The sequence below is a fragment of the Alnus glutinosa genome, chromosome 9 (assembly GCF_958979055.1).
Source record: "Alnus glutinosa chromosome 9, dhAlnGlut1.1, whole genome shotgun sequence".
NCBI classification, from domain to species: Eukaryota; Viridiplantae; Streptophyta; class Magnoliopsida; order Fagales; family Betulaceae; genus Alnus; species Alnus glutinosa.
The window spans coordinates 9,825,838-9,833,406 of record NC_084894.1 but is presented as its reverse complement, the minus strand read 5'-3'; positions in this window follow the sequence as shown (position 1 = coordinate 9,833,406).

The following is a 7,569-nucleotide window of genomic DNA, read 5'->3' as shown; positions in this document are numbered from 1 at the left end:
TCTCTCTAATGTTACAATTTCTTCGGGCATCCTATAGAAGAAATTTTAAAGCTGCTACCCGAACAACATTCAGAAACAAAAAGAGTAAGTCCCTCTCAATTTATTCAATTTCTCTCTCTCCCTCTCTCCCCCCTTGCAATCAAAGTTATTGTAATCATGTTGTACTATTTTATAGGGCAGATTCTCAAGTAGCCCATCATTTGACAAGTATGTTTCATTCCTTCTATCTAAGATTTTCTTTCCCAATTGGCTTTCTTCTGTGGGGTCATGTTTTCTGTAGTAGCACCAACTCTTTTAATTGCAAGAGATATAGATAGGCAAGTTGTCCAAGAGAAAAACTGATGACAACCTGCAAATACTTCTTGGAAGGAAAGCTAAGGTGACCCTTGTTGTTGTGGTTGCTTCACTCTTTTTGTTCTTAATTTTACTTGTGTATGATTCTGGCCAGGGAGAAAGAAATATGAGTTTTAGTCAATATTTCCAACATTGTGTTAGGAATGTATGAATATTGAATGCTATATTATGATTTCATTATTCTACTATGAAGTGAATGAGGATTTTACTGATTCACCAATTGTTCAGGTGAAACCTTAATCAGGAATTGTTGACAAGCTGTAGAACACTATTTGAGTGCTAACTTAATTGATATTGTTGTTCTAACTTGAAGGATGATATCAAATTGTTTAACTATAATGTCCTTCCGCGCATTAACGACTTTGTAGTCGTTGCAGTATCACAAGTAAGATGAATGTTGTTATCTCGTGCTTTGTGCATGCAAAATCTGTCATATCATTAATTTTCACTCCGATTCAAATATAAAGTTTAATAATTCTGGCTAGAAAGATCTGTACTTCAGTAATCCCAAGCAGAAAAAAGAATTGGAGAGTTTTGGAGTATTGTTGTACTCGTATATTTTTGTTTAGGACGAAACTCTTCTAATATAAACAAAGTTGCTTAGTGATGGCACGAGTTATTTACACATTCCAATTTTTTCTATGTGCATTAGATTCTCTTAAATCCAGCTACTTACAAAACTAAGGTCTTGATTCTTGATATGAGTATGGGAATTGGAATATGAAGTAGCAATTCATTGTATGAGACTCTTTGAATTATTTTCCTTTCTACCATTGCATAATTATGAAGTTGGATAGCAATCTCAGTTGAAGAATTTTTGCCCACTATTTCTGTGCAAGAGAGAGTCCAAGTTTGTTATAGCTTACTGAAATACTTCTAATTTTGTCTTTTCAGGCTAACATTACTCGCACAAACCATATCATGTGGACCATGTGAACAGATTTCAAGTACCAATATGCACATACATGGTTCCAGCAAATGGACAAGTTTATTCACTACGTCAATCAAGTCAATTAGTGCCTTTTAGAATCATTATAACTGCTTTATTTAACTTCTAGATGAATTTAATCATTTTGTTCTTATACTGCATCTTCTGTCCTTTCCTCCTAGGACTTCTTAGCTTTTAATAAATTAAGTTTGAACCTGCCTAGCCAATTGGAAAGGAAAAAACATATAAATTTAATTTTGTCCAAATAACTCCTCTACAATTTGTTTTTGGGTTAGAGATGTGACTTCATCACAAAGTAAGTATGATCCTGTCATTTAATTCCATCACAAAATTAATTTGCATGATCATATGTCCCTGTGGCATATAGAGGATTTGAATGTCATAAACTGTAGGTTCGAAGAAGCTTAGTAGCTGATGCCTTGTTTCTTGTCTATCTCATTAAGCTACCTCCATATATACAAGTTCCTCTGGCATTTCTTATTCATTTCCAAGTTGATCGTCCTTATTTTTATGACGAATCATTTTGGTGTTTTTCATGTTTATGAAGTAATGCTATGTTAAAAAGATAAGTGCCTACTATTTGGTAAAGTACTATTTGGCTATATTAGTTTATACCTACTATTTTGACGCTAATGGCCTCTTAATATATATAATTTTTAGGGTATTAGCGTCGACCTAGATGTTGACGCTAATAGTCTATTATCAGCTTCGACTTATGATAAATGTAGTATAAGTTTTAGCGCCAACTGAAAATAGCATTAGGGTCAACATAGGTCGATGCTGATGATTGGCAGATAATCGTCAGCGTCGGTTTTTAGCGTCGACTTATTAGCGTCCAATTGTCGACACTAATAGTCATAAGCGTCGACTTTTGGACTTTTAACGTCCACTAAGGGTCGACGCTAATGAGCGAATTTCTTGTAGTGCGGTATCATATTTTTGAAAATTTATCTTTTATTACATGGCTAATCATTGAGATAAATATAATAAACAATATATTATTATATATATTTAATTTGAAAATAATCACTAAGACTTTAGAAAAATATATATACTTAATAAAATTTCCTAAAAACTTTAGGACAATTCTTAGTTCGTTTTGTAATACATTGCAACATAGATGCTATAGGTTGCACAAGTTGACACTTAATAAATGAAATAGGAAAAAAAAAAAAATGATAGGACAGAGAATCTTATTATTATTATTATTTTTTTTTAATTTTTTTTAGTGCTCACCAAATTTGGTAAGCACTATTCACCATTAACAAATCTTTATGCAAATTGTTGAGACAGGTGGATAAGGCCGGTTTTTTAGCCATTTTCAATATTTTGCCTCACCAAAATTGCTAAAAGATTGTTGTGAATACTCTTAGTTGTAAAAAAATATAATAAACAGTACCTGTAATTTTTCATTGTCTTTTTTAGTCATTCTATTTATATTCCATCCAAAACTTCAACATCCTGCCATGTCAAAGTTGTGCACCACCTGTCACGTGTCCCCCATACCACATCAATATTACTAAAAAACTAATAAATAAATAAATGAATAAGTTTTTTTTTTTAAAAAAAAAAAAACAATGGTGGACGACTTGGGTCATTTCTCCCAATACTCACAAGCAAGGGATCTCTCACTTGGCTTGGAACTCCCCATGAGAAAGATGGCGGCACCCACTCATAGGGTGGGATATGATCCCCCGTCGGTGGATCGCGGGGGAGATCAAGTACTGAATCGGAGTACAAAGTAAAGTAGTGGCTATTGCCAGTGTGTTGTGTAATCAGCAATTTTGGCTTATTCGCTATGCATACATCCATCTACCTTCGTTCGGTACCGTTCATCTCCTCACTGACTACTACTGTTGTTTTATGATTGTGTTTTTGCTTTGAATAAAAGTTTTCTTTTCTTTAAATCTGCTATCATGAGTGATCTATGAGATGGAGGTTAGTCAGGTGTTAGGAGTTATCTTTAATGGCCTGGATAGTTTGGTGTGAGGGGTTATCTCTCATGGCCGATTTATATAAATTTTTCTAAGATATTTGGCTATCCTTATCTTAGATCTAGTCTATTCATAGCAGATTTGTTCGTTAACTATTTTTGTACATGGGTTAGCGGAAGTTGAAAGTCATAGATAGCACTTTATTCTAAGAATTATGTTTGTATTTATAACTATGTAATCTCATAGCATGAGACTATGATTTTGCAGAACTTTATGCTTTGTGATGTAGGAGTTTTATGCTCGTGATCTTTGATTAATGAAATACTCAAATCTTTCATAAAATTAAAAAAAAAAAAATAATAAGAGAATAATTTCTTGCATACCATCTTTATTAATCGAACGTTCATAAATAAAAATACAATAGAAAGACAAAGATAGGACCCTAAAATTCACCATCAGAAAACAGATATGAGAGGACGAGGGAGCATATTTGCTTCCTCATCCCCTCCATTTCCCTTTCTACTCCCTACTTCTACCTTCCCCTCCCATTCTGGCTTTTTCTTTTGTTTGTCAGTGTTCTACGACCAGACCAGTAATTTTGTCATCTCCGCTGTGCATCCGTCCATCCACCTCCATGCTGTGCCATTCATCTCCTCCATGGCTGTTATTGTTTGCTGGTTGTATTTTTGTTTTAATTAAGAGTTTTCTTCTCTTTAGATCTGCCGTCATGAGCAATCTATGGGATAAAGGTTAGTCAGATGGGAGGAGTTATCTCTCACTGCCTGAATAGTTCGGTGTGAAGGGCTATCTCTCACAGCCGGTTTAAATAAATTTGTAAGATATTTGGCTACCATTGTCTTATATCTAGTCTAATCGGAGTAGATCTGTTCTTTAACTATTTTTGTATATGGGTTAGCAAAAAATGAAAGCCATAAATATATAGCACTTTATTGTAAGAATTTTGTTTGTAGCTATGACTATGTAACTGCATAGTATGTGGCTATGATTTTACAGAGCTTTATACTTTGTAATGCAAGAATTTTACGCTCATAATCTTTGATTAATAAAATTTTCAAATCTTTCGTTCAAAAAAGAGAAAGACAAAGATACAAAAGGAAATAGTTAACTAATGGATAATGATTGAAAATAACTCTTCTCATTTAATTAAGGAAAAAATACGTTTTACCTTCAAAGTTTACAACTTTTGTGATTTTGCTTTTAATGTCTAAAAATTAACAATGTACCCCACCGGCCACCAAGTTTATGAAATTGTTTATTTAGTCATTTCCTTAATAAAATCCATCTTTTCTGACGGAAGAAGGTCCGGTTGCGCCAGCAAGTGGCCGGGTTTTTAGGGGTTTGTATCCGTTTATGAGCAATTTTTTTTTTTTTTTGAGAGAGAGAGAGGTTGAGATCCATTTATGAGCAATTATTATGGGGCTGGTCTATTTATGAGCACTTATTATGGGGCCAAGTCACAACAATATGAAAGGATTCTTTAAATCCGAGGCAATTAAATGAGATATGGTATTGGCAAATGGCAATCCCTATATAACCTAGCTGCTCTTCCATAAGTGTTATCACAGTCAAACAACACAAAGATGGTAGCACCAAAACTTCAAGTCTTTGCTTTTCTCCTCCTTTTCGTCCTCCTTTTTTCTCATTCCTTTGGAGACCCCGTTGGTATCTCTCTCTCTCTCTCTCTCTCTCTCTCATATATATATATATATATATATATATATATATATATATATATATATATATATATATATATATATATATATATATATTACACATGCATGCGTAAACGCATATATATACACGAAGGATTCATAAACTTTCATTGCTATTATCTTGTGTAGTTTTAACGAATCAAATCTGTGTATGCAGAATCAGATCTCTGTAATTTTGATGACGATGCGGATTTGGATTCCTTATCCAAAGGTGGAAATGATGGCGAAAGCTGCCATTTTAGTGGTGCTTGCAGCACCGCAGTAGACTGTGGCCATCAATGTGGACACCTCGGGCATAACCCTAACGCTGTAAAATGTATTCTTGATTTTGCAGGGGAGTATCGTTGTTGTTGTATTAAGTCTCGTAGAAATGAGTGAGTACGTTGTTTATGATAAATAAAAATCAATCGATAATAAGTAAGTAATTAATATGTTGTTCGACTTCTTTTTTGGGATGAGTTACTGTTTGAGGATGTTACAAATTTCCGTTCTTAATATTTTGTTAATTTTCTGAGGAATCGTGTCAGGCGACAGTGCAACGTTAGAGCGCGTCAAAGCTGCGACCCTCAACCCTCACGTGGCCATACCACGGGACGCGCATGGCGTCTGCGGCAACAGCCACTGGACGCCGCGCCATGGCTGCGGCCCTGCGGAACGCAGAGCCGTCGCTCTGCCATGAACTTTTATAAATTTATTAGCGGTGACAAAATTTAAAGAGTTCCATCGTTTCACAATCCATCCGGGTGGAGCATTAATTGGGTTGATAAAAAATTCAAACACTTCGTTCAATCTTTCAATTAATTAGTATATATACTAACAATCTAAGGGTGTAGAACAGTAGAAGTATAGTACGTATAATGTATAAGTAGGTACTAACCTACATAAGTATAAGTGTATAACTTAATTATAGGGTACATTTGATATATGAAATGGCTATTCATTAGAAAAAGAAATAACTGATCGATATTGAGAATAAAATAAGATATGATGAAATAGCCTTGGCGTACGTTTAAGTACATGATAAGGGTAGAATCCAATCCTTATCATATACCCTAATATTTGGAATAATCATTCCCATGAGAATGACTACTCCAATATTATTATATTTCACCTTCTTCCATTCTCATAGTATGCTAATTGCATATTTATATTACATATAGTATATCAATTATATATAAAGGAAGGAAGTACCATTTGAGTTGATTTAATTGCACAAACTTTTAGTCTTCACCTCACTACATATTATAAAGAAGAAAGTACTATTTGAGCTAATTTTTTTAGTCTTCCACAGTTCTTAATTGCTACAAAGGGAGGAAAGTACACTTGAGTTAATTTAATTACACAAATTCTAGGTCTTCGACATACAGTTTTTGTCTCATATTCAAGAACCATAGCCTATGGTTTCACTTGCTAGCACTAAAATTTCCTATTGCAAGTGAAACCATAGGCAATTGGAGATGCAACTTTTAATTGCAAATAACGACGTATTTTTTATTTTTATTTTTTTTAGTGAAATCAATCGACCCCCAAGAGTAATATATTGTTGTAGATCGTGGAAAAGCCAGCCCTAGATTTTTCTCTTTAGAAAATAGATCTAAGAGGAGGAGGGAGCAAATCGGATCCCTCTCCTCTCCCTTTCATTTTCCACTCTCCGCTCCAACCTTCCCCCTCCTATTCTAGTTTTTTCTTTTGTTTGTAGGTGTTCTCCGACCAGATTAGTAATTTTGACCTCTTCACTATGCATCAGTCCATATACCTCCATGCTGTGCCATTTATCTCCTCCCTGGCTGCTGTTGCTATTTGCTAGTTGTGTTTTTGCTTTGAATAAGAGTTTTATTCTCTTTTGATCTGCTCTCATGGACGATATATGGGATGAATGTTAATCAGGTGTAAGGGGTTATCTTTTATGACCTGGATAGTTTGGTGTGACTCGTGTGAGGGTTATCTCTCATGGCCGATTTAAATAAATTTTTCTAGAATATTTGGTTACCCTTGTCTTAGATCTAGGCAAATTTGCTTTTTAACTATTTTTGTACACAAGTTAACGGAAGATGAAAGTCATAAATAGCACATTATTGTAAGAATTGTGTTCGTATCTATGACTATGTAACCTCATAGCATGTAGTTATGATTTTGTAAAGCTTTTATGCTTTGTAATGTAAGAGTTTTATACTCGTGATCTTTAATTATGAAATACTCAAATATTTCGTTTAAAAAAAAGGATTTATGATTAAGAGTGATCGAAGTTCAATCAAAATAATACGTACTGGTCAGAAATTTGAACTTATATTTGATTAATTAACAAGGGTGCATTTTGAGACTGTTGCTGCTGCATTGTACTGTACTGACAAATCCTGATGCTGATGATCATCTTGTGTGCAGGTTTTTAGATTTATCATTTTTCTTATAAATCCTACATAAGATCCAGTCATCCAACTGGAATTTGGTGAGGTTCAGTTTGAGAATGAAACAACTTAAAACGAATAGATTAGATTCAAGTGAGTAATATGAATGCCAAAATCGAAGGATGAAAAGCTACCTACTCTCATGTCATTTTCACCCGTTTTGTTCCAAGGAGGAGGATTGTTAACTCTATATT